This window comes from Heloderma suspectum, chromosome 3 (assembly GCF_057233095.1).
Source record: "Heloderma suspectum isolate Gila_16-S chromosome 3, 16-S_ref, whole genome shotgun sequence".
Lineage (NCBI taxonomy): Eukaryota > Metazoa > Chordata > Lepidosauria > Squamata > Helodermatidae > Heloderma > Heloderma suspectum.
In genome coordinates, this window is record NC_139460.1 from 137,695,783 (window position 1) to 137,722,269 (window position 26,487).

At 43.2% G+C, this 26,487-nt stretch overlaps 1 protein-coding gene and 1 pseudogene across 1 annotated transcript in view; one reads left to right on the forward strand and one right to left on the reverse strand.

The window, feature by feature from the left end:
- ITGBL1 (integrin subunit beta like 1) overlaps positions 1–26,487 on the reverse strand; it is a 126,805-nt gene that overhangs the window by 52,884 nt on the left and 47,434 nt on the right. The gene's annotated exons all lie outside the window — the stretch shown is intronic.
- On the forward strand, positions 16,136–26,485 carry LOC146350288 (tumor necrosis factor ligand superfamily member 6 pseudogene; annotated as a pseudogene).

Consider the following 26,487-nt stretch of genomic DNA (forward strand, 5'->3'; position numbering starts at 1 on the left):
ACGGCAGGAAAAGTATTTTAGCAATAATTAAAAGACTGATTGTAAAAAATTAAAGAGAGTCATAAATGCTGTTCACCACAAGGGTTATAATGAATGTGTGCACAGCTGTGAAAGGTCAACTTTCCCAGTAGGTCATTGCCCATGTCAAGACCGCATCCTTGAAAAAAGATGGAAGAGTAGTGCTAAAGGCATTCACACTTATGGAGACTGTGTTGACTTTCCTATTCTTTGGGGGAGGGGGGAAGTTGAATTTTCTGTGGTCTAAAAAAAGATGGAAGGACTACAGGGAAAATACAGGATGAAAATAACTGGATGACACCATTGTGTGGATGCCTCATAAAAAGTGAGTGTACAGAACATGGTAAATCCACACTAAATGCCTAGTGAGTAAGCAGGAGAAAAGGAGGAGGAATTGGGTAAAGGAGCTGCACTAAGCCTGTTAATAGTGACCAAAGATACACTTCCGTACAGGGAAGAGAGACTGGAGTGTGAAAAAGCCATTCCCAAATGTGAATAACTCAATGGAATGAATGCTGTATGGAAAAATACAAAGTGACTCAGACAGAATGCATTCAATCGCAGGTGACAAAAAAACTGCAGGAAGTTTGAAATGCAATCATATATTCACTTTCCAGTATGGCCATCAATCAGTTTTTAAAACTTGATACAAGTGCATTTAAAATTGGCTTTTGGTCTTTTACATAAGTACACCAAGAAAAGGAGAGAGTTTCCAAAGTGCTTTAAGTGGCACATCATGTGAAATCAGTCTTCGTACTCTTCAACCCCATAAAATACATTTTAAAAAGAGGCACTCTAAATATCCTTCAGCTAACTAATGCACAGCCCAATCCTGTACATGTTTACTCAGAAATGTCCCACTGAGTTAAAAGGAGATTGCTCCCAAGAAAGAGTTCTATTGTGCATAGAACTGCAGCCTAACTCTTTAAAAGTCTGTGAGAATAGAAAGGTTTCACACTGCCTCTTAGTGGTAAACAAAGATGAGCTTTCATAGGGAGGGAATTCTACAGTCACATGGATTCCACAGTCACATTTAAACATATGAAGCTGCTTTCGACTGAGTCTGGCTATTGCGTTGTCTAGACCAGTATTGTCTCCTGTGATTGGCAGCAGTTTCCCAGCAACTGAGACAGGGACTTTCACAGCAACATGCTACCAATCAAAATCCTTTGATTGGAAATGCTGGGGATTGAACCTTATACATGCACAACATATGCTCTACCATTGAGTTATGGCCCCTTCTCAGAAATTGGGGAGCTACAAGGCCCTGATAAGGGCCAGGATAGGGCCATTACTGAGAAGGCCCTTCTGCAAAACTTGCCTGGTAGATGAAACCTAAACCAGTGGCTTCCATTTCTTTCCCCCATTCTATGTTCTACCTGCAGTTTGAATACGATCAGTCTCCTGAAGGTCCTCCCACCCCCCAAAAAATCTAATTCCACATCAGTGGTAAATGGTGAAAGGTAAATGTTCAAATGAAGAGATGAGAGCTCCTCAGTCAGTTTTGTATGTTTGATGCACATGTAGGATTTCTCAAACTAAGCTACATATCAGGTCTAGGCTCTCAATATCAGCAAAGACAATACAAATTGGGGTTGAGAGACAGAATATGTTTAGCATGTTTTAATGTAACTAGTTTTCAGCCCTCTAGACAAACTAATGGAAATTATAAACATATACACACGCACTTGTGTACAGTTGTATGATCTGGCCTCTAGAAATCTGCAAGGGTTTAAAAATTCTTCTCAAGTAAACCTTGGTCCATAAACCATCTTAATTTTTTTCTTGTTCATTTTACTACCGAGTCACCTGTATATTTGCATCAGTTCCAACATTGCTGGAACTGATTTTAAAATCCACATAACTTCATAGAGAAGAACAGGAGTTTAGCATTGGGTCAAAAAGTATATATGTGCAAACTACTTTAGAGGATGAAACATATGAAATGGACCAGGAGCGAATAATTCTAGGAGGTGTCTCTGATTCAAACAGAGCATATTGTAGCACTAAGAATCATTATGCATTGTTTACCCATTTAAATTTTGCCAGGCTATCGAAATTTCATCTCATCCCCCTTTCAAGGAGCTGATGGCTTAGTAAATTTAAAAAAACCATGACTGCTTACCAAAGAGAACACACTGAACTTGGCAGTTCCCATGCAAGCACCATGGCTTGCTTGCAACTGAATATTCTGGAACATTCTGTGTATCATAAACAGCTGACTTGGAACGGGGGAGGGACGACAAAAAGGCTGAGCTCTGTGTTAAATTAGGGCACAGTATGCAGCACAAATGATGACTTAATCTTTGAATTAGTTATAATTCAGTTAATGCCACTAACTGTTTTACCTTTGGGGCAATGGAATAAATAATACCAGTAGCAGTTCCTTCTTTGTGCAAGGCACTGCCAAAGATTCCATGTGTAAAATATTTAGGGTTTGACTTTGATGGAATAAACATGATATGTGACCTGCTATAACAATGTAAGGGGAATAGATTTTTGAACTGCTTCCAGCGTCTGAGCTTTGAGTTTCTTAGAATGCTAGAGTCATTGGCGTCCGCAGGAATTTTTCCATGGGAGGGGGGCAAAGCTGCAGTGCACAGTAGTGTGTGGTTATAATTCATGCACATAGCATGCACCACTACAACACACCCATGCACTTTCTTTGTGTGTGTGCTTTATTACTTAGTGCAACATTCCACGACATTTAGAAATCTACACAAAGTAGAAGAAGAACCTGGGAATTGAATAGCAATGATGCAGAGGAGTGTTATATCAAGAAGCATCATGAACTCCAACAAAACATGATTTGAAGTTGGAGATAAAAAACATACACCAAGGAACAAGAGAAAAAAAAAGAAACCAACTGCACAAACACAGTACAGCTGTCTTAAGATTATGTTGGATATTTTATGGCATCACTGCCCTTATCATAACATTGACAACTTCACATGATTTGGCTGGAATGATTTCCTTCATCTTGGAAACATTGGTGAACACTTTCTAGACTAGTCATCCCCAACCTGGTGCCCTCCAGATGTTGTGGACATCCCAGCATTCCTGACCATTGACCATGCTGGCTGGTGCTAATGGAGGTTGAAGTCGAAAACATCTGGTGGGCACCAGTTTGGAGAAGGCGGCTCTAGAGAGTAGCAGTCGAGCCTGTGGGGAGTACCTTTAGCAGTGGGAAGAGAAATGGGTATGCTTGATCGGGATTTAGGGTTCAAGAGGATCCTGGAGTACTCATTTTATTTTTCACGTTGTTATCAGCCACTTTTTACGTCAGCTAACAATACAATTTTTGCACTGCTTGAATTTTGAACTGAAGCAATGTTCTTTTGGAATTGCGTATTTTTCCTGTAACTGCACATATTGTATATGGCTTAAAAAAAAAAAAAGCCCTGACAGCATCAGAGCACAGGTTCACCATTTCTGGTAAATCTAATGACTGAGCCGAGACAAGACCTGGGCACCATGTCTATCAAGATATGTAGGCCTGGGCTCTGAGAGATTTGTATACCAGGTCTAAACCTCTGTTGTTTCTGAACGGGTAGACCTGGTTTTTGAACAATGTCTTTCTACCTACAGTTGGAGCCCTCAATTCTTTCCATGACTCCTTTCACCCTTGTAATGATGCTTGGGCCAACAGCTATTACAGGGTTGAAGGGCATGGCTAATACTGAGGGAGGAGTGACCTGTTCAGCTTGCAGACCACTCAGCTTTGCTTTGTAGGCAAAACACAATGGATTCAGATTCACACAATAACCTTCAGAAATGGGTTATTCATTACTACAATACATGAGAAAACACTAACGTCTGAGAGCTGCATGGCACACTGTCTCCTCTCCATGGCCTGCACTAAGAGAGAGATGGGGAGAGGCTCCACTTGGGTCTCCTGCAAGAACTAAAAATGGTAGGTTCTCTTAAAGCTATATGCATCACTATAACCTGCTGTAGCCCTTAATAAATCGCACTGCTGCTACAATCAACATCACAGCTCTATCTGCAGTTCCTTAAAGCACCAACACACCAGGAGACTGGAAAACAACACTGGACTACACTGCAGAGTTGTCTTACACTACGCCCACCCACCGACCCCACACACAAAATGGGAACAACAACAACAACAACACTGGACTACTTCACAGGCCTGGTGGAACCCACACTTTCTCAGCCACAGCCCTGCCTCCTACAATATGGATATAATAGTGATGAACTTTATCTGTATGCATGGCCAGGGTAATTTTAAAAAAATGTTTATAAATTCAAGGGAAAAATATTAATAAGACCTGCATTAGAAAGATCATGAACTCTTGTCTTTGGTTTTGTTTTTTGGTAGGCACACTACTGCCCAAACCCAACTACAGGAAATGCCTGGATTTCTACATGGCTTTTTATGAGGCTGAAATTACATCCTAACAGGGAAGACCCCAAAAAGGCTTAACACACCCAGAAAAGTGAACACAGTCAGATAGTGGGTGTTTTAACCATTGTTATGATTTCATTCATTGGCTAAAAACACTGAAAGGCAGAAGTGGGTTAGTTCAACACAAAACAAATGGGCAGAATAGTGGTTACACATTTTGCCTCATATCTCAGGCTCTAGAAGGGCTAGAGACTTGCCTTTTTTTAAATGGAAGCTGGGAATCTGGAGATTATGGCCCATCTAGGGGGGCAACTGCATCTCCCTGCCCCTTAGAGGCCCATTGTTTGATCCCAAGAGTTTTGCATGCTATAGGGTTGTTTCCCAGTATTGGCACCAGACATCAGTTTCTTCTTCTACATGGCTTCTACAAGAGAATGTAGTGAAACATACAGTTGAAGCTATAATAAGGTCCTGGGCAATCCAGCCCATGGGAAGATGTGCTAACTGGAACAGAGGTACTGGATGACAAGCACTGATTGGAGTCTTCTCTAGGCGAAGATAGGCTGCAAAAGTTGTTTTAGAGCAGACTTCTCCAACCTAGTGACCTTCAGATGTGTTGGACTACATCTCCCAACCAGCATGGCTGGTTGGGGGATGCTGGGAGTTGTAGTCCAACACATGTGGAAAGCACCAGGTTGAGGAAGGCTGTTTAAAAGTATTGTATGGATCCTTTTTTGTGCTGTCAGTCATGATTCAGACATAGGAGTTTCTGCCTATATGTAGGAGGCTGGACAGTATGACCCCCACTTCCAACTTTCCACCTCCACTTCCTGGTTGCTGAAGGGACAGGGACTCAGGAGTCATGGGATGCATGAGCCAAGAGAGCAGTCTTCTCATTGCACAGTCTCCCTTTCAGTTTTCCTCCGCCTTCAGGTTTTTAAGACCAGACAATATGCACCTCTTCCCAAAGTGATCTTCTATGGATGTGAAAGCCATAAACTAGATTATGTATGATAATTATATAGGGCAGATAAAGAAAAGAATGGAGAACACAGGCAAAAAATTGTACCTTGTAAAACCTCCTTTCCACTGGAACAGAGTAGAGAATTGTGTACACCTAACAATGAGGATCTATGACAGCCTTTCCCAACCTGGTGTCCTCCAGATGTTTTGGACTTCAGCTACCATCAACCCCAGCCAGCATGGTCAAGAATGCTGGGAGTTGTAGTCCAAAACATCTGGAGGGCTGGGGAAGGCTAATTTATGATGTAACAAAATTACACAATAGATCCCAAAAATATCTAAAAGGAGCAGTAATTACATTCTGGCATTTACTATGGCAAATATAGGGTTGTATCCAATGTTAGTGTAACTTACAGGTGGACAGAAAGTAGATCTCCAGATATTTTGGACTTCAACTCCCAGCATTCTTGATCACTGGCCATGCTGGCAGGTGCTTCTGGGAGTTGAAGTCCAAAACAAGTGGCAATCTATCTTCTGCTCACCCCTGGTCTAATGGAAGTCCTATTCATTTCAATGGATCTACTCTAAGTAGGACTAACATTAGATACAACCCCATAGACTGCACCCTTTTTATATCTGATATACTGGTGTGAACTTATTTTGTCTAGCATTATTGATGTTATCATTTCTACTATTATTAATAGTATTTTTTATAGCAATATACATGGTATACCTAACCTTTATTCCTATGGCCATGATGGTACCATGACTTAACTGAGTTTACAAATACAAACCTGCATATGCTCAGAGTTTCTTTTTTATCAGAGTTGGCAAACTGTCTTTTGCTTGTTTGTTTGTTTAGTCTAACATATCGGGAACATAGACGCAGTTGTAAAGCATGGAACGGTGCAAAGAGTGGAGAGAATAGAGAAAAGGTAGTTGTGTGCTTCACAGCTGAAGCAATACACATGGCTATCTAAAGCTGCCACCCCCACCCCACCCTTTAAGTCCAGGGTCTAGAATTACCTAGCTGCACACTGCCTTTGTCTATCAGATGAATTATGTATGTGTGTATACAACAGAGAGAGGGGGAAAGAGATGTTCCAGTGCTTAACATATGACCAGAGTTGTTTCTTCTCCCTGCTCAAGACTGCCCAAAGAATGCAGGAGAAAGCTTATTAATCCGACTCATTTCTCATAAGCACAACCCTTTGGTTTGCAAATCTATATATAGCCCAATCCTATGCACATCTACTAAGCAGTAAGTCCCACTGAGATCCATGGTATTTACTCCAAAGTTAGTTTGTGCTATGATCATGATAAACAATTCTGACAAAACATTTGTGCAGAAAACCAGTGAGGTTGTGCATACACTAACATATAAGGCTAAATCTTGTGCTGATGATGGGTAAGGTAAGCTCCCTCCCAACAGCCTGTAGCTTTATGAAAGAAGGAAGTTTGGGAGGCCTCCTCATGTTACATGAAGGGTCAGACAAAGGAGCTTAAAATGATCAGTGAGCTTTTCAACAGTAATGTGAACAACATTGTTGTTGTTGTTCAGTCGTTCAGTCGTGTCCGACTCTTCGTGACCCCATGGACCATAGCACGACAGGCCTTCCTGTCCTGCGCTCTCTCCCGGAGCGTGCTCAAGTTCATATTCATTGCATCCGTGATGCTATCTAGCCATCTCATCCTCTGCCGTCCCCTTCTCCTTTTGCCTTCAGTCTTTCCCAGCATCAGGGTCTTTTCCAGGGAGTTTTCTCTTCGCATTAGGTGGCCAAAATATTGGAGCTTCAGCTTCATTATCTGTCCTTCCAATGAGCACTCAGGGTTGATTTCCTTTAGGATGGACTGATTTGACCTCCTTGCAGTCCAGGGCACTCGTAAGAGTCTTCTCCAGCACCACAGTTCGAAAGCATCAATTCTTCGGCGCTCAGCCTTCCTTATAGTCCAGCTCTCACAGCCATACATTACTACTGGGAAAACCATAGCTTTGATTAGACGGACCTTTGTCGGCAAGGTGATGTCTCTGCTTCTTACTATGCTGTCTAGGTTGGCCATAGCTTTCCTCCCAAGGAGCAAGCGTCTTTTAATTTCATGGCTACAGTCACCGTCTGCGGTGATCTTGGAGCCCAAGAAAGTAAAATCTGTCACTGCTTCCATTTCTTCCCCTTCTATATGCCAGGAAGTGATGGGGCCAGATGCCATGATCTTAGTTTTTTTAATGTTGAGTTTCAAACCAGCTTTTGCACTCTCCTCTTTCACCCTCAACAAGAGGCTCTTGAGATCCTCTTCGCTTTCTGCCATTAGGGTGGTATCGTCTGCATATCGGAGGTTGTTGATAATTCTCCCAGCAATCTTAATTCCGACCTGTGATTCATCCAACCCGGCATTTCTCATGATGTACTCTGCATATAAGTTAAATAAGCAGGGTGACAATATGCAGCCTTGTCGTACTCCTTTCCCAATTTTGAACCAATCGGTTGTTCCATGTCTGGTTCTTACTGTTGCTTCTTGACCCTCGTACAGGTTTCTCAGGAGACAGGTAAGGTGGTCTGGTACTCCCATCACTTTAAGAATTTGCCACAGTTTGTTGTGATCCACACAATCAAAGGCTTTAGCGTAGTCAATGAAGCAGAAATAGACGTTTTTCTGGAATTCTCTTGCTTTCTCCATGATGCAGTGAATGTTGGCGATTTGATCTCTAGTTCCTCTGCCTCTTCGAAACCCAGCTTGTACTTCCGGTAGTTCTCGGTTCGCATACTGCTGAAGCCTAGCTTGTAGGATTTTGAGCATCACCTTGCTGGCATGTGAAATGAGCACAATTGTGCGGTAGTTTGAACACTCTTTGGCGTTGCCCTTCTTTGGAATTGGAATGTAAACTGACCTTTTCCAGTCTTGTGGCCACTGTTGAGTGTTCCAGATTTGTTGGCATATTGAATGCAGCACTTTAACAGCATCATCTTTTAGGATTTTAAATAGCTCGGCTGGAATACTGTCATCTCCGCTAGCTTTGTTGTTACTAATGCTTCCTAAGGCCCACTTGACTTCACTCTCGAGGATGTCTGGCTCAAGTTCAGTGACCGCACTATCATGGCTATCAGGGACATTCAGATCTTTCCGGTATAGTTCTTCTGTGTATTCTTGCCACCTCTTCTTAATCTCATCTGCTTCTGTTAGGTCCCTGCCTTCTTTGTCCTTTATCATGCCCGTCTTTGCACAAAACGTTCCCTTGAGATCTCCAATTTTCTTGAAGAGATCTCTAGTCTTTCCCATTCTGTTGTATTCCTCGATTTCTTTGCATTGTTCATTTAAGAAGGCCTTCTTGTCTCTCCTTGCTATTCTCTGGAACTCTGCATTCAGTTGGGTATATCTTCCCCTTTCTCCCTTGCTTTTCGCTTCCCTTCTTTCGTGAGCTACTTGTAAAGCCTCATCAGACAGCCACTTTGCTTTCTTGCATTTCTTTTTCTTTGGGATGGATTGAGTTGCTGCCTCCTGAACAATGTTACGGACCTCCGTCCATAGTTCCTCAGGCACTCTGTCTATCAGGTCTAATCCCTGAAATCTATTCCTCACCTCCACTGTATATTCATCAGGGATATGATTTAGGTCATACCCGAACGGTTTAGTGGTTTTCCCGACGTTCTTCAATTTAAGCCGAAATTTTGCAAGAAGCAGCTCATGATCTGAGCCATAGTCAGCTCCAGGTCTTGTTTTGACTGACTGTATGGAGCTTCTCCATCTTTGGCTGCAAAGGACATAATCAATCTGATTTCGATATTGACCATCTGGTGACGTCCATGTGTAGAGTCGCCTGTTGTGCTGTTGGAAAAGAGTGTTTGCTATGATCAGCATGTTCTCTTGGCAAAACTCTATTAGCCTTTGTCCTGCTTCATTTTGTACACCAAGGCCATGCCTGCCTGTTATCCCGGTGATTTCTTGACTTCCTACTTTAGCATTCCAATCCCCTATGATGAAGAGGACATCTTTTTTTGGTGTTAGTTCTAGAAGGTGTTGTAGGTCTTCATAGAACCGATCAACCTCAGCTTCTTTGGCCTCAGTGGTTGGGGCATAGACTTGAATTACTGTGATGTTGAATGGTTTGCCTTGGATTCGTACTGAGATCATTCTATCATTTTTAAGATTGTACCCCAGTACTGCTTTTCCCACCCTTTTGTTGACTATGAGTGCTACTCCATTTCTTCTAAGGGATTCTTGCCCACAATAGTAGATATGATGGTCACCTGAATTAAATTCGCCCATGCCTGTCCATTTTAGTTCGCTGATTCCCAAGATGTCGATGTTCAATCTTGCCATCTCATGTTTGACCACCTCCAGCTTACCTTGATTCATTGATCTGACATTCCAGGTTCCTAAACAATATTGTTCTTTACAGCATCGGATTTTCTTTTCACCACCAGACACATCCACAGCTGAGTGTCCTTTCGGGTTTGGCCCAGTCGCTTCACTCTTTCTGGCGCTACTTGGAAATACCCTCTGCTCTTCCCCAGTAGCATATTGGACACCTTCTGACCTGAGGGGCTCATCTTCCGGCGTCATCTCTTTTAGCCTTGTGATACGTTCCATGGGGTTTTCTTGGCAAGAATACTGGAGTGGGTTGCCATTTCCTTCTCCAGTGGACCACATTTTGTCAGAACTCTCTGCCATGACCTGTCCATCTTGGGTGGCCCTGCACGGCATAGCTTATGGCTTCACTGAGTTACGCAAGCCCCTTCGCCACAACAAGGCAGTGAGCTCAGAACATAAATGGCATACAGAAGAAAAGTCTAAAACATCTTTAAGAATGAGAGAGAAGCAGGGGGTGGGGGGAGAGAAAGGATTGAAATGCAGCTCCTTCCCCCAGGGTGAAAAAGACACAGCCACTTAAGCAATTGCCATGTATCCATCTTGCTGCTAGAGCTGGGGAGATCAATTCTCTTCAGCTTCTACAATGCCAGTTTGAGCTTCAGCAGGTATGAAGAAGAAACAGGGTCACCAACCACATGAGCAATGGGGTGGCTGGCAGAGTGGTGAAAATAGAGAGATTGCGCATCCTCCCCACAGGAGTGAGTAATTTGAGCACAGACAGATCACATTGGCAGAACTTAATATTTTCTTCTTGAAAACGTCATTACTGAAACTGCTACTGAAACAAATAACCCTTTCATCTATCTTGCATCCCAGAAGCACAACAATAAATCCATCACCAATTATAATGGTTATTTTCAATGCATTGTACGTAACTAAAAAGAAACCAATGCATTTTCCCTCCTATGCACTTTCTTCTGCTAGATAAATGACACATCCAAACGTATCCAGATAATTCATTTCGCACAGTGCGATGCGCTTCTTAGAAAGCAGATCTTAGACCAAGCCACTGGTGCAAGGGCGGGAGAGTACTGAGATTTGACAGATATTGATTCCTGCAGCACACAAACATCATTCAAGAGAGCAAATGGGGAATGCAAATGAACCAAAGGTATGCAAAATCAACCACACTGTTGTTTATTTGTTTTAATTACAGCTGTATTATGTGGTTGCAGAATCTGTGTGGAGAAGAAGAAGAAGTAGAAGTAGAAGAAGAAGAAGAAGAAGAAGAAGATTTTATTTACATAGCAATTGCATTTACATAAGGGGTGGAACGCTCATACATGGCATGCTTTGCATTCAGAAGGTCCTAGGTTCAATCCCTACCATCTCCAGTTAAACAGATCAGGTAGCAGGTAATGCGAAAGATGTCTACCTGAGGCCCAGAGAGCTGGTGCCAACCCATGCGGACAATGCTGGGCTAGATAGACAAACACTCTGAGTTGCTATAAGGCAGCTTCCTATGTTCCCTGTGTTCACTCTAGAGCAGGGCTGAGGAACAATAATGAGGCCCAAATTGCGCCCCCCGATCCACCTACCCAGGCCGGATGACATGGGGGGGGGTCCTGTCTATGACATCAGAGACAGTGCCCTGCCCTCTGACATCATTGGGTCCCCAGCCAAAGTGCTGGCAGGCTGTTGAGCCAGCTTCGCTTGTCCTTCAGTTCCCCTGAGTGGGGAGAAGGAGGGACAAGCACAGCATACCCAGTTGATGCTTCTAGGGGCTCCTGAAAGTGCTGATTGAGTGTGCCACCAGCTTTGCACTTCTTGTCTGGATAGGGAACCTCTAAGTGACAGGTTAGGCCTGCAGGCAGAAGGTTCCCCATCCCTACTCTAGAGCATTCAAAGCACCCTGGGTGAGGAATCCATTTTCTGTCAAGGGACACATGCCTTCAAGGGCAATCTGTCAGCAGCTGCATGCCAGTGATGGGCAGGGCCACAAACTGACCGTGGATGGGACCAAAGCGGAATTGGGTGGGGCACCCCCTTTCTCTCTTTCTGCCACTGTTTCTGCCCACCCGTGCTATTCAGTATCAGAGTATTCCTAACAATTCAGGAAGGACAACTCACTACCATCATCCCAAAATTGCAAATCCTCTGACCCTAGCTCCTTTCTCCCCAACCACCAATCGTTGAGTGGTTTTCTGGCTTTTGTGCAGTTTTTCCCCTTTTCTAAAAGATTGAAATGCCTCTCCTAAGGTTTAGTTACTGGCAGAAGTAGACAAAATTCTAACTCTTTGCCACTACGCAACAAAAGTTTTCAAGACACAAGTATATGTGCAAAGCATACACATACGGTGGCACTCTAGCTTTGATCTTGTTTTGTTTCATGAATTTTTTTCCCCAAGCCTTGAAGAAATAAAAAGATAAATAAGGACATCTTACTGTAAGAAGAATGAGTTCCCTAGGGAGACTGTTATCATCCAGTTTGGAGACTTTTAGGAGAAGCGACTTTTTTAAAAATCAGCTAGATGATTCTGGTGTTGGAGGCTGCCAAATCTTTGCAGCCCAGTCCAGCCTGTTTCACTGAACAATTTGATCATGAGGATTCAGAATGAGGAGTGGATGCCAATCACACGTATGTATCCGAAAAGAAGGGAATAATCATTAGCCATTTCTACAGAGTGCCATTAGTTCTACTGCGTGCCTCTGCTGGTATCTGCTTGGCTCTGCCTGCCTGCTTGCCTGCCCATGGCTTCTGCAACTGTTCTGACTCAACCCAACTTCCCAAACAGGGAGCTTAATCTTAAGAGATGGGTGTCCTGTGAACTGCTGTCTTCAGCAACCAGCCATTTAAAGGCCATTTGGAGGATATTTTCATTGATCTACTGAAATTGTCAGGGGAGGGGCTGTAGCTCAGTGGTAGAGCACATGCTTTGTGCTCAGAAGGTCTCAGGGTCAATCCCCAGCATCTCCAAGTAGGGCAGGAAAAACACTTGCTTGAAACCCTGGAGAGCCACTGCCAGTCAGCGTTGAGAACACTGGGCTGGATGGACCAATGCTCTGACTCAGTATAAGGCAGCTTCCTATATTCCTACGTACGGCCCTATGCTCCTAGAGGTGCCATGAGCGATAGTGATTGAGTTTTCCGTGGCCTTTGTGATTCTCTGTAAAAACCGCCAGACATTCAGATGAAATTGGCAAAAGTGGACTCTAAATCTCTGGGAACCCAAATGAAGCTGGCAGCAATGATACAGAAAGATTAAACACTCTAAAAGGATAGAGAGAGAGCATTAGCTGAAGAATACAGAGAGAGAGTGGGGTTTTGGGGGGTAAAGTATTTACATCAGAAGTGTCCCATCTAGATCATTTGCATTATTAACTGTAAGCCACTTTGTCCATAAGAGAAAAGTGGGGTATACATCTTCTAAACAAGGGTAGAGAACCTGTGATTCCCCCAGATGTGGTTGGAATATAACTCTCAGTGTTCTAAACAACCCCCTAGCTCCTGGAAATATCAATGCTATTTGGTGATCTATTATGATCTACATGACTGGAGATGGGAAGCCACAGGTTGGTACACTGTTGCCCTGCGTGGTGAGCCATCAGGTGGACAAGCTGGAGTACTCTCCAGTACTCGTCAGTACTGGAGTGACTCCATGCACTCATGCTTACAATTGGCCATTCTCCTTTTTATAGCCAGGAAGGCTGGGACTTTGCCAGGGCAATCATAATCTTCACTGGCTCTGGCTTGACCTCCCAGCTTTATCTCCTGGGTCAATTTCCTTGTTCCCAGTTTCTGGCTTCCATTCAACCCATGCTTACAGCTCAGTTCTGACACTCTGTGACACATTGCACTAACCCATCTTAGTTCTTTGTGAAAAACAGCACAATGCAAAATCTGCATTTATCTATAAAAGTAGAGAAAAGTACCAAAGCCAATGAAATAATCCATTATTATTGACTGCCTCATTTGAGAATAGAATTTTGTCTCTTCTTTTCTTCTTTTGTAGGCACACCCTTTCTCAGAATACTGTCCTAATGTCTATTTGACTCAGTAATTAATATGTGGTTAATGCCTGCATGCATAGTCTTTCTTCCTTACGAAACATGTGAAGAAGAAAAGATTATAAGTTGTCAAACATTTCCTGAGCCTCTTCCCAGGATGGAATGATAGATCCCCCATGTTGTATTTTAAACACAGCTGACTAGATAACAATAGTGTTTAACTTTTACAATCATTATGAACAACAGTAATTTATTGAACCTTTCAATCAGCCAAAGGAACAAAAGATGGCGAACTGGTGAGTGATTCATGTGTTTGTATGTGTGTTGTGTATACTGATATCCCCAAAGATTAGATGATCAAAAGGCAAAATAAAACAACACAAACATACAGGGGAACTCAAGTAAACTAACAACTTTGGAAAATTGCGTCAGATAATGAGAGAACTGTGGCTGAACTGCAACTGAACATGTATCAAAGCTATTTGGGGGAAAGTCCATGAATTATTGGGAAGTGATGAAATAATAGTTATTTGAATTTCCATCCTGCCATACTCTAAGAGCTATTGGGGAAATGGCAACATATTTTAAACAAGCCACCCACAAGTAGGGATGTACGGATTTCCCACCATCCATTCTGGTGGGGAATCCGTGGGGGGGAGGCGATCCGTTCCTTCCCCCCGGAATCCTCGCGGAGTGGCTCCGCTCTGCGAGGATTCCACAGAGCCAAGGGCCACCCCGTTCCACCATCCGCATGCCCCGGATTCCCCTTTTTTTCCTGGCTCCTCGAACTTAGGTAAATAATGCTGTAAGTACCGCCAAAAAATCCTTTTCGCACACCCACCGTCGGTTTCTGTAAGCCTCGGGTCATAGGGAAAATGCCTATTTATTTTTGTAAAAAGGGTAAAGCCCTTCGTGGGGATTCCTCACGTAACTTCCAGTCACCTGACCTCACCTGACCTCACCAGACCTGTCCTGACCTCACCTCACCTGACCTCACCTCCACAGACAATAAACAGAAAAATGGAGGATTTCTGCGGACTTTGCAACTCAGCCCCAGCGAAAGAAAGCCTTGGGTCACAGGGAAAATGCCTATTTATTATCATAAAAAGGGTAAAGCCATTCGCGTTCTTCCATTTTTGATTTATGGATTTCTTTTCATGATCATTTTCGTAAAGTCCGCTGTTTGGCGGACAAAAAAAAAAGGGTCCGCATGAGCTCTGGGCCGGGTCGACCGGGCCGCCCCGTTCCAAGGAAGATTCCGTGGACCGGATTTGTCAGAATTCGATCCCATTTAAAATTCGTGCGGAAATTCTCTGACATCCCTACCCACAAATAAAAACTCTAAAAATATTTGTGCTATACGGAGAAGCCCACAGGATCTGAGGGAGCAGACTGCTAATTTGTTTACTGGTCTAATAGTTTTCATGCCTCTTATTTTATAATTTCATTGTTTTTATATAATATTTTTGTCTATTTACAATGTTATGTACATTGCCCTGGGATTTCTTGTGGATGAAGGGTGGTCTATTTATTTTATAAATACATACATACATACATACATACATACTCATGCTAGCTCCTGCCCACGCTTATTAGCCCAGCGACTAAACATCAACCCAGCCCTCATGGTACTCCCAGAAGATACTGGCTTGGATCCAACGCTGCCTTTGCACAGGCAGCCTAGGCACGCTGGCAGTGGGGGCATACGCATAGCTCCTACCACTGACAGCCGCGATGTAGCACTTCCAGGGGGAAGCGCCAAAACAAACAGAAACGCTCATTTCTGGACGGGGCAGATCACACCCTTCCAGAAACTAGCATTTCCACTCATTTCAGTGCTTCCCCCCAGAAGCACTATATTGCAGCCCCCAGTAGTAGGGGTGTGGAAAGAATCCTTTAACTCATCCCTAATGTATTGTGTGTACCCCAGAATAGCAACACAGTTATGAGAGTGCCACTGACATCTGCATAAGGTGTTGCGCCTGACCGCGACAAGGGTGTGCCAGAAGCAGACGAAAAGTATGCCACGTCATGGCAGGCAACAAACCTAGATGGACTCAAGTTAAAATTACAGCACTTGTCCTAAGTATGTTTCTTTACTGTACTGTAGCCTTAGTCAACCTGTTCCTTTGTGCATACTGCAAAGTTATGAGTATACCTTCTGCAGAGGGGAGAAAGCTAAGGCTATTTGCACCAAACCAGTGTACTCCTGGGTGCAGGAAGCCATACCAAAATTAAATAAGAAATGGGCTTCCCCGCGAGACTACTTCCCCACCTGTAGATAGAGGTATCCCAGGTGTGTTCAAAAAACAGGCAGTTACCACAACGCCTGAGCCGATTCCTGGGAGTTGGGGTCCAAACACATATTTACATTTATTAAGAGTTATAGCTGCCAAGATTGACTACCCTTGCTATGTCTGTGCTCACACCCCTACTCATAGCCATGGTGGAGTCCATCTAATTGATGTCCCAATGACCATTTTAGAGTTGGCACAAGCACAACAGTTAAACTTGACATCTCCTGACATGAATGGCCAGACCAGACTGTCCTTAAGTGGTGAGGTTGTTGCCCCCTTTTGTGTTACCTACCTCTCCGCTAACCAGTCCAACATACAACACCATAGTCACAACATATCACTTCAGTTTGATGGGACAAACTGGACTGTAGAAATCGAATTTTCTACAGAAGATGTGGCAGATGTGGTTAGTGGCTGGGCAACTGTTTCCCATAACCGCTTTTATCCCTTTACACAAAATGCCACCATTTCCACTTTGAGGCTGCCAGCAGGAGTTTGGTGGCTATGTGAACACACAGCAACACTAGCGCTACCATCTTTCAGTGCTCCGTGGCAATGTGCCCCAGGGCTTGTTGTGCCAGGTATGCGAATTGCCACAGACCTGCCCCAGGGCCTCCAGTGCAATAAACACAGTTGGGCTGGGTTTGGTCATGGCCTCATACCTACATATGGAGTTGCAAAGAATTATGCTGACATCTGTGCTCTTCTGAATCCCTCACTCAGTTCATTAATGAAAGTGTTGCCATTACCAAATCCCTCTCCACTGAACTAGCTGAGGTACGTCTAGTAGCCCTGCAAAACAGGCTAGCTCTAGACTACCTCTTAGCCTCACAAGGAGGTGTGTGTGCTTTAATTGGGAATGAGTGTTGTACTCGAATAACAGATAACCAACCTGACATCCTGCACCACCTCAATAATATAAACAAAATCTCAAAAGATATTTCACACATAGGTAAAGACACCTTTGGAGATTGGCTGAGTTCTTGTTTTCCCTCTAATACTTGGGTAAGAAAACTAGTTATTGCAATTGTTATTATTCTTGTGTTAGTAATTGCTATTCCATGCTTTGTGCAATGTTGTAGAAGCCTTGTTCCTCCTTTATATAAGGGCTGTCAACTTCCTACAGGCCAGTATGCAGCCATGCCTGTGAATGAGCCCCCCCTAATTGAAATGTCCAATTTTCCAGTCCATCGCCTTAAACTTAAAGAATTCTATTCATGATCCAAGAATGTACAAAGAGTGCTATTTGGATCAAAGGGAGGATTGTGGAAAGAATCCTTTAACTCACCCCTAATATGTTGTGTGTAGCCCAGAATAGCAATGCAGTTATAGGAGTGCCTTTCACATCTGCATAAGGTGTTCAACAGATGCTTGTGCTTGTGTTTAGTGTGAACCAGAGTTGCTCCATGTTTGTACGCTAGTCTACTCTTGTGTTGGCACTGTAGTCTGTGAGAAGCAAATTACTGCCTGTCAGCAGTTTGCTCTGAGAATTGCTAGGGAGTATGAATTCCTCCCCGGGGAATTGCTGATAAAGACTGTACTCCGTGCACCAACTCAATATCAGTTGCTGGCAAGCGTCCATCCTGTCCAGGGAAGGAACATTCAGCCCCTTTCCAGATAACAGACTGTGTGAATGCCTCCAAGTAATGCGGCTACTAGAGCATGGCTAGAGTTCTTCCCTATATGTGATGTATTTCACTGTATAAAAGCTTGTCCCACTGAATAGTCGGGGCTCTCTGCCCCTTTGCTGACAGAGTGCCTTGCTGGCCATGCAATAAAGCACTTTTAGATCCAGAAGTTTATCCGTGTCTAGTGTGATCCATTGTCCGGCTAGACAACAAACAAAGAGCATGTTCCGCTCATACAACAGGGGCCGCTCGTGCACTGCCACTGGCGCGGCTGGCCCCATGTGCGCCAGCACTGGCATGCCTGGGTCGCCCATGCAAGGGCAGTATTGGACCCAACCCAGTATCTCGCTTTAAGATATGAATATTTCTTGGGACTAAGCCCCATTGAACTCAGTGGGGCTTACATCTGAGTAAATATGCTGTGAAGAAATGCCATGTATATAACTGTTTATGCTGTGTAATGTTTAAATACTTTGTGTGACCTCTGTGATGCTATAATGTATCTTAGTAGGCCTGAGGCCTGGTTTTGTTACTATGGGCAGAATTCAACAGTGACTGCCCACTAGCAGCCAGCCCTGCCGATTCTGTTCTCTAAGCAGCACCCACTACATGCGAAATAGAGTTTTTGTGGTTCTGGGGGCAACTGGAAATGCTCGTTTCTGGAATGGGACAGGTTGGCGGAGCTCGCATAAGGCAGCAAAAAGCAGCAGAATAAAAGTGGTGGATTAAAAGGGGCAGAATGAAAATGGCGGTGAGCCCCATGCACAGATGGGCAGCATTGGCTACTGCCCTATATCAAAGGACTGTGTAGGAGTAGTGCTCAATGACAGATTGTGAAAGGGAGAGAGAGAGCTGATAGCTTTTAAAAAAATATCTGCATTGCTGCTAGGTTTTATTCTGGTTGTACGTTTATATTATAGTTTTCAGCTTTCATATTTTATATTGTTTTATGCTGTACCTTGTGGTGTTAATTCTTGTGAAACCGCCCAGAGCACTGCAGCTATTGGGCAGTATAGAAATTAAATAAAAATAAATAAAATAAATACATTTTAATATTTATAGATGGGGCTTAGATCAGGTAAATTTTTTTTTGATTGGTCTAGGAAATACTTCAGACCCTGATTGGCTGGGGTTCTAGCTAGGTGGAAATGGACACTTAGACTGTTGACAGAGTGGAGAGTTGGTCAGCTGGTGGAGGGAGAGACAGACTGTTGGTTGGTGTGTGGTGTGTGATAGAAGGACTAGGAAAAGCTGAAGGGGAAGTGAATAGCTGAGGCCTGAATATTAAGCTTTTCTTTCTCTGTGTGATAACCACGCATTGCTGATAATGATCGGGAGTAGGGAGCAGGTGGCTGTGTGATGTGAGGAGGCTGCCCTAAGATCTTACCACAAGAAGGTTGCACAAGTAGGCATTAAAACTAGATAAACTGTCCAAGCAGCCAGTAGAACAACAGGAGGAGCTTTGATGTCAGACGAAAACTGTACCCAAGAGTTGGACCTCGTTGTGAGTGTATCTAGCTGAGATGGAGGTTTAGGGAATTTGGCCTGAGGAAAAAGAAACCATTAAGAGGCTTGCAGTAGCAACAGTGTCTCTTGAGTCCTTAAGAAGTGTCAGTAAGCATTCTTTCGAAAAACCCCAAGTAAATATTAGTATTCCCTTTTGTACAAAATATCCCTTTAATAAACCTACTTGTTTAATAATTCAAACTGTCTCTAGTGTTGGTGTCCATCTCACGCCTAAGCGTCTTATACCAAGCTACTAGGAGGTTTATTCTAAGAGAACTGGTGGCAGTGGAAAAGGATCAGCCTGTGGAGCTCTGAGTTGTTGTGACAGGGAGTTCCTTAGGCCCTGAAATATAAAAACTGCTAACAACAACAACAACAACCCATAGATGTGATCAAATTCCTCAAATGTGGTTGCAGCGCTGTGAGCAAATTCCCCATACTTGCTTAGGATTGTTCTGTTAATGAATTATGGCAATCTTGGAACTGAGCGACATGATCATTAGAATAATGTAGTGAAGCTCTTCAGACTTCAGGTAACAAGGTGATATTTCAGGTGATTTAAAAAAAAAAGAATCATATCTTCCTGCAAACAGAAAGCTAGCATGTCTTGAACAAGGTTAGGTTAGAGCCTTCTCCCTGACATGCTGGTTTTCTATATCCAGGCAGCATATTTTTATAGAGAGTTGCAATCAAATATGCAGTTCTCCACTTATAGTGGTACAATCCCGTAAGAGTTTTATCACATAATTCTACTGATCGTACAGCTTGGTATATGGATGGCATAGTTAAGAGGGCACCATGGATCTTGAGATACAAAGGGGAGGGGGTCTCCTAGGGAAGCAGGCCCCAAGCTGTTTAGAGATGCATAGGTCAGCTCAACACTAGCACGGAGATGACGGTTTTCATCAATGATTGTAGCTCCAATGTGTATGTGCATGTAGGGAGAGGAATTATCTCAAGTAATAGATGCCAAGTTACTAGCAGAGGAGTTTTAGCTACAGCTGCTGAGTTGGACTGTGCCACCCACACTGATCTGGCTAGTCTGTTTGGATTAGCAACAATCAGTTCGTGTGGTGCTGTTAGGTGTTGGGCAAGTGCATACGAGTCACAAAATGCTATATCAAGAAGTAAAAATAGTAAGCCAGTAGGGCAATATACTTAGCAAATCATAATATCATTATGGTTGGACAAGGAATGTTAAGATTCCATATACATTTTTCAGTATTTTTAGAAAGATGGATCTAAGATTGCTCTTTAAAGGAGACAGGGATACCCAATTCCAACATCACTTTGCCACTCCTATGCACTCATGGGGTCACTTATTCAACCTTCTCTCCTCCAAAAAGAGGAGATTCTTTTTGATTCACAATATTCCCGCAAAGTACGTTAGGTTGGGAGTGGGTGACTTGGATAAGGCCACATAACCAAGCAGGGATTTGAACCTGGGCTTCCCACATCTGAGCCAAACCGGCCAGCCACACTGCACTATACTAGCTCTCATTTTGAAAGTTGTACAAAAGCACTTCCAAAAGGTGATTGCCCGAAGATAATATAAAAAACGAAAACAAAAACAACAGTATAGTGTATTCCTTAATAATGAACATGCTGGTATGAATTGATTTTGTCCAGTATACATGACAGAGGGTGTAAGGAGTTGTTTTTATCACTGCTTTCTATAGCAAAGAGTTTACACTTTTTTATCCATTATGAACAGGTGTGGATTTTGGATCTTTTTTCCTCATGGACCTGCATGGCTATCTTTGTTTTGTATGTGCCTTCAAAAATACCGCATTTAGCCATTCCAAGCAGAATCTATCACTGGAGGAAGCTGATTTTCACCACCTGAGGAGGGACTTTGCATTTTTGGGGTTCCACTTCCTCCAACCACTAGGTAATACTACACAATTTGGCTTCAACTGACTTTCTTACCTAGTGCACCACCTAAAATTAAACTCCAGATTTGCTAATATAAAGACAGTCATGTTTGTCTTTAATTTTGATCTCTGCCTACCAAGGAACCTCTTCATTTCACCCAGAGCAAGAGACAGATCACAGTTACAGCCAACCTTTGAGTTTTCAGAAATGGAGATCAGCCATTGCTTCTCTATCCCAAAATGCATTAGTTACCAGTGAGTAATTCATTCAGCCTGCAAATCTCCATTTTGAAACCAGGGCTATCTAAATTGCAGGCCTCATGGCAACAACATCTGGCCTAATTTTTGTACTTCTTTAGTTGCTCTCCCCCCCCCCTTTTTTGCACAACGGAGCCTGAGAACTCTGGAGAACTCAAAACTTTGCACTATCTTTTATGGTTTTTTCACTGATTCTAATAAAGGTATTGCCCAACTGTAGATTTTGGAGTTTTTCCTCACGGGCCAGGGTAGCTATCTTTGTTTTTTTTATAGGTTAGGTATTTATGTTAGGTGTTTATGTTTTGCTTTGTTTTGAAACGGAATATGTGCATTTCAGTGTACTGCATGGCATGGCAACCAGATTCCTCATTTCATTCACACTTAAACATCTGGAATCCTTCCCCAGATGTTTATTATCTTATTCCCCAGCTCCTCTTCAATGCACAAAAGCATGAAGGGAATTTTACGTGTTTCACCATCCTGTTGTCATAAATGTTCAGCTCATCTAGCCCTAGTACCTGATGTCTCTGGAGATGGGCAATGAGAGTGATCTCATTCATTTCTTAAAAGTATTCATTTATGACACAGAGTGCAGCAAGATGGGGGGAAAGGACTGAAGCTATCATTGGCCAAATTAGCCAGTGATGTATTTCACAACTAAATAAGCTGCCTTTCTTGAGAACAACACATGTAAAAGTCGATTGCTTCCCTTGAATTCATAAGGGTGCAATCCTATGCATGTTTAGTCAGAAAAAAAAGTCCTACAACTCCCAGCGTGCCCCAGCTAGCCTTGCTGGCTGGGGCATGCTGGGAGTTGTAGGACTTTTTTTCTGACTAAACATGCATAGGATTGCACCTTAAGCAATGTTTGTGCAATGTATCTGGAAGTATCAATGTGTGGAGCGGGAACAAGGTAGTGTCTGCTGACCCCACCTTCCATGCATTCAACAGAAGCTCTGAAGATAGCCCGCATGTATACAAGTTTAGAGAAAAACTGTACCCAACAGAAATGGCAGGGTAGAGATCATGTTCACATGTAGCCTCTATTCAGAACTTTGGACCAACATATGGCGGGGGAGACCAGCAGGGGCAATCCTATCCCCTGCTCCCCATATGTTGATATCCCAGATGTGTCACATGAATAGGGCTATGGAGTTTGAAAACAACAACCCCGCCATGCCAAAAGCAAATCTTGTAACTTCAGGTAGGAGACGTCTCCTGTGTCAGGGTTGGATCTGAGCTGCCCATAGAGTCCCAAAGCAGCTCTGATTCTGAGGAGGAGAGACAACTCGTGAGGGAGGAATGCTTTCAGACTTCAGAGGTGCAGCTGGAGGGGGAGCCCTCCCCTTCTCACATCCCTGGGAGCGACAGTGAACCAGGCATGGAAAGGGAGGGACAACCTGAACTTTTAGACATGAGGTGCAGACGCAGGCACAAGCGGGAGATCACAGGAGCTAAGCTTTGGCGCTCAGCCCGATTGGCTCGACGTCAACAGCTGCGCCCAGAAACATCATGGGAGAGGGGGAGATCTTCCCCTCCCACCCCTTAAGTTCAGAGAATTGCTGCATTTTTCCCAAACAGAGATCAACTGACATCCTAACCCTTAGAAACCCCCAGATGGCTGTTCCTTTGTAGTTTCTCTGAGTCTCAAGCAATTAGCATCTGTATGCCTCATTAGGATAAATGGAATTAAAGCCTTGGAAAGCAGCCCTTTTGTCTGAGTGTTGATTTTGGCTATTGGAGAGTTCAGTTGGCAACAGGGCACCCTGACATCCTGATCCAGTGATCTGCATTCACTCAGCTGTACAATACAACTGTGCTTTATATGGAGGATTCCCCATTCACTCCAGGGGATGCATCAGGTCCATGGATGTAAAGGAAGGGGTGAACAGATCAAGTTCCTCCACTCCACTGAGTGTAGAGGCTGTTAGTGGAGGGACATTGTGTGGCTTCAAGCTCCCAGACTTCTCAAAATTCTCTGCATTGGGGAATGCGCTAAAAATATCAAATGAAACAGTTGCTATGGTGAGGAGTGCCTTTCAGCAACTTTGGCTGCTTCACTAACTGCATCTTTCTTGGAAAAGATGAATCTGGGCTCAGTTGACCATGCCCTGGTTACTTCCAGACTATTTTACTGCCATGTTCTCAATGCTGATGTGAGTGTGAGAGCTGCCATTAAAAACAATCCAGAAATGTCAAATGGTATAACATGTCATTGCCAGGTTGTTGTCTGGAGCTGGAAGATCAGAGTATATAAATCTAATTTTATTCCATCCGCACTGGTTGACCATGTATTTCTAGGCTTGATATAAAAAGCTGCTGGTATTAACTTTTAAAGCCTAAAAGAACTTCAGACCAGATTATTTCAGAAACTGCCTGCTTCCATATGAACTTGCCCAGCAGCCTCTGTGATTGGCCTTGAAGGCCTGCTCTCTGACATGTTCACTCATGATATTAGGGAGGGAATCTGCTCAGGATCGTCTCAGTGGTGGCACCAAGATTGTGAAATTCCCTCTGCTGGAAGCCTGGGATCCTTCTTTGCCTGCCATTAGGCAGATAGTAAAGACCTTAAAAAAAAAAAAAAAACTGATAGAGTTTTAATTTATGGTCTGCTGTTTTAAACATATACTGCTATATGTTGAGATTTTGTTGTTTTTAACTTTGTTTTTGTTTTCATCCTATTATATTATATAATTTTTTTCTCTCAGCTTAGACATGGGATATGAAGCCTGCCTAGAGACATAAAATTTCCAGAAATTTTGAAGCCATGGAAAATGGAACATCTTAATTTTTTTTGTTCATTTTGAAAGGATGTTTCTAGTGGTAGTGTCAATAAGAACATAAGAAGAGCCATGCTGGATCAGGCCAAGGGCCCATCTAGCCCACAGTGGCAGCACCCGAAAAAAAATTCTGAGGGGGCACAGAAGGGGCAAAGTATATTTCTAGGTGGACAAGCTGTGTCCCATACGTTAAGATCTCTGAAATAAAAATAATGGTATACTTCACACTAAAACTGCCATCCTAAACATGTTTTTTTCTGAAATAAATGGGAAAAGCGTTACTTGGAGCCTACACCAGAGAAGGGTAAAATAATTTGATTTTTGAAAAAATATTAATTTGTGATTAGACTTTCTTTCTTTCTTTCTTTCTTTCTTTCTTTCTTTCTTTCTTTCACTATGAGTCACCCCATACATAAATAATAAATTAAGTTCAGGCAGGCAGGCAAGCAGTAAGCAACAGTAGCAAGCAGCAACTGGATTACTTTTTGATAACACAGTTTCCTGAACATATACAGGGTGCTGAGCTTTAAATTAATCACTCACATTCTTTTCAATGCAAAATTCAGTTGCAAAGGGAGAAGGCACAGACAGCCAAGAGGTCTGCAAAGCCGGATCACAGAGCATGTAATGAAACAGAACCAAGCACATTTGATCACAATTCGGGCGTTCTTAATTGAAAACACACTTCTAGTCCATAAGGTAGTAGAGAAAAAGATTTCCCCTAAAACTTAAAAACCAAATATGGCCTGGGTGTGTACTACAGTGAGTCACTAAAAACAGCTTTCAGTCAAAGCACATCCACCTCCACCTCTTTTGTTAGAGGCCTCATTATACAATTTCAAACAAGTGGTACCCCTGTGTAGTTCTGAAGAGGCACGCCTGAACTCTCCCCCCAAGAGCGGGGCATGAGCCCCTTTACGGCACCACCACCACCTTCTCAGTAAATCCCGCCCTCCCAAGACAGCAGAGAAATCCCTTTATGATGGTTACAGTAGCTCATTGATGAGGTAGAAACAGTTTGCACACTCTCAGAAATACTTCTTTTTTTCCCTACATCCCACCTTAGAGACCAAGGGTGTCGCTACATTAAAGAAAAAGCCCGCAGTTTTACCATTGGGAAACCTTTCTGCATTTACCGCAGGCTCCCAGATGGCGAGCACATCATTGCTGAGAGGAGAAGTTTTTCATTTTCAGCGTTCCACAGATCTCAGTGAAACAGAGCCTTCTAGTGGCTGTTTAGTAGCGTAACAATGAATGTACAGACTAAGGAAAATCTGGGATATATTTAAATACCTCATTATCTACGGATCTTTTTAACATGGAATAACTGGGAAATACCGCTGAATGTGCCCTGGAGATTGACGACGTCGTGAAAAGGACCCACAAACTTCCGTGAGCGACCCACCACGAGTGCTCGATAAAAGCCTCGTGTGATGGCGCCTCAAGTTCCAAGCTGCAGCCCAGATTGAGCCTTCCACAAGTGGAATCCCAACACACGCAGCTACACCCAGCACACACATTAAACCCTACCTCAAAACACAATGTCAACGAGAAAAATTAAAAATTAGGTACTCCCTTCAGGATATGGCTATTCAGTGCCAATACAGTGTTACAAAGTATACTTTAATTTACATGGACATACACATCACATACATATAAATCAAACCTATACATGAGGGATCTTTTGGCACTGAACTCTGGCACTGAGGAAAACCTGATACCCCCCAAAGCTGAGAGAGTCAGAGACCACAACAAGGTCTTTGAAAGCAATTATTTGTTTTTATTAAAGAATTTAAAATGAATTAAAATCACTCATCAGGGGAATTAGAATCAACATATATGTGGGGAAATAGAATCCTAGATTATCACTGAGAAGGTTAACGATAATCAAGCATTTAAAGTCAATAGAAAGCAAGAAGGGATGGGTCTGGCAGAGAGTGGAGGCTGCATAGCTCTGGACTAGAAGCCAATCCCATGAAAGAGTCTTTCCAGCTTTGGACAAGTGCCTCAGTCTCCGGAGATGCTCCAAGGAGTTCTGAATAGATCAGCAGAAAAGAAAGTAAAGAGGAGAGCCCATTTCACAGGAAAAGCAAATCAGCAATCCCTGCCACTGGAGTGGGAAAGTACCTATGGACATGCCTTCATCTCTGGTGTTCAGTATGAAAATAGGGGTCTAGTGATTGATGAAGCTGGCCTCTAATTCATGTACTCCAAAGTGTTCCTCCGGGGCTGGGCCTGCAGCACACAGCCTCTTAGCCACGTCATCTTCAAAAGAAATCCAGCTTATCCCAACATCCAGGTGCTGATGGAGGACAAAACGATGAACTACTGCATGACAAGGCACATGTGGGGCAAAAGTAGCTACTTGGGTGCCTTGTTTGACCTTTCCAGGAAGGACAGTATGTAGGTGAGTGTCTCTGAAGTTGCACTGGTGAATTCTGAGGAGTCAAAAACCTTCTTTGGTTTATATATGCTTTAGAA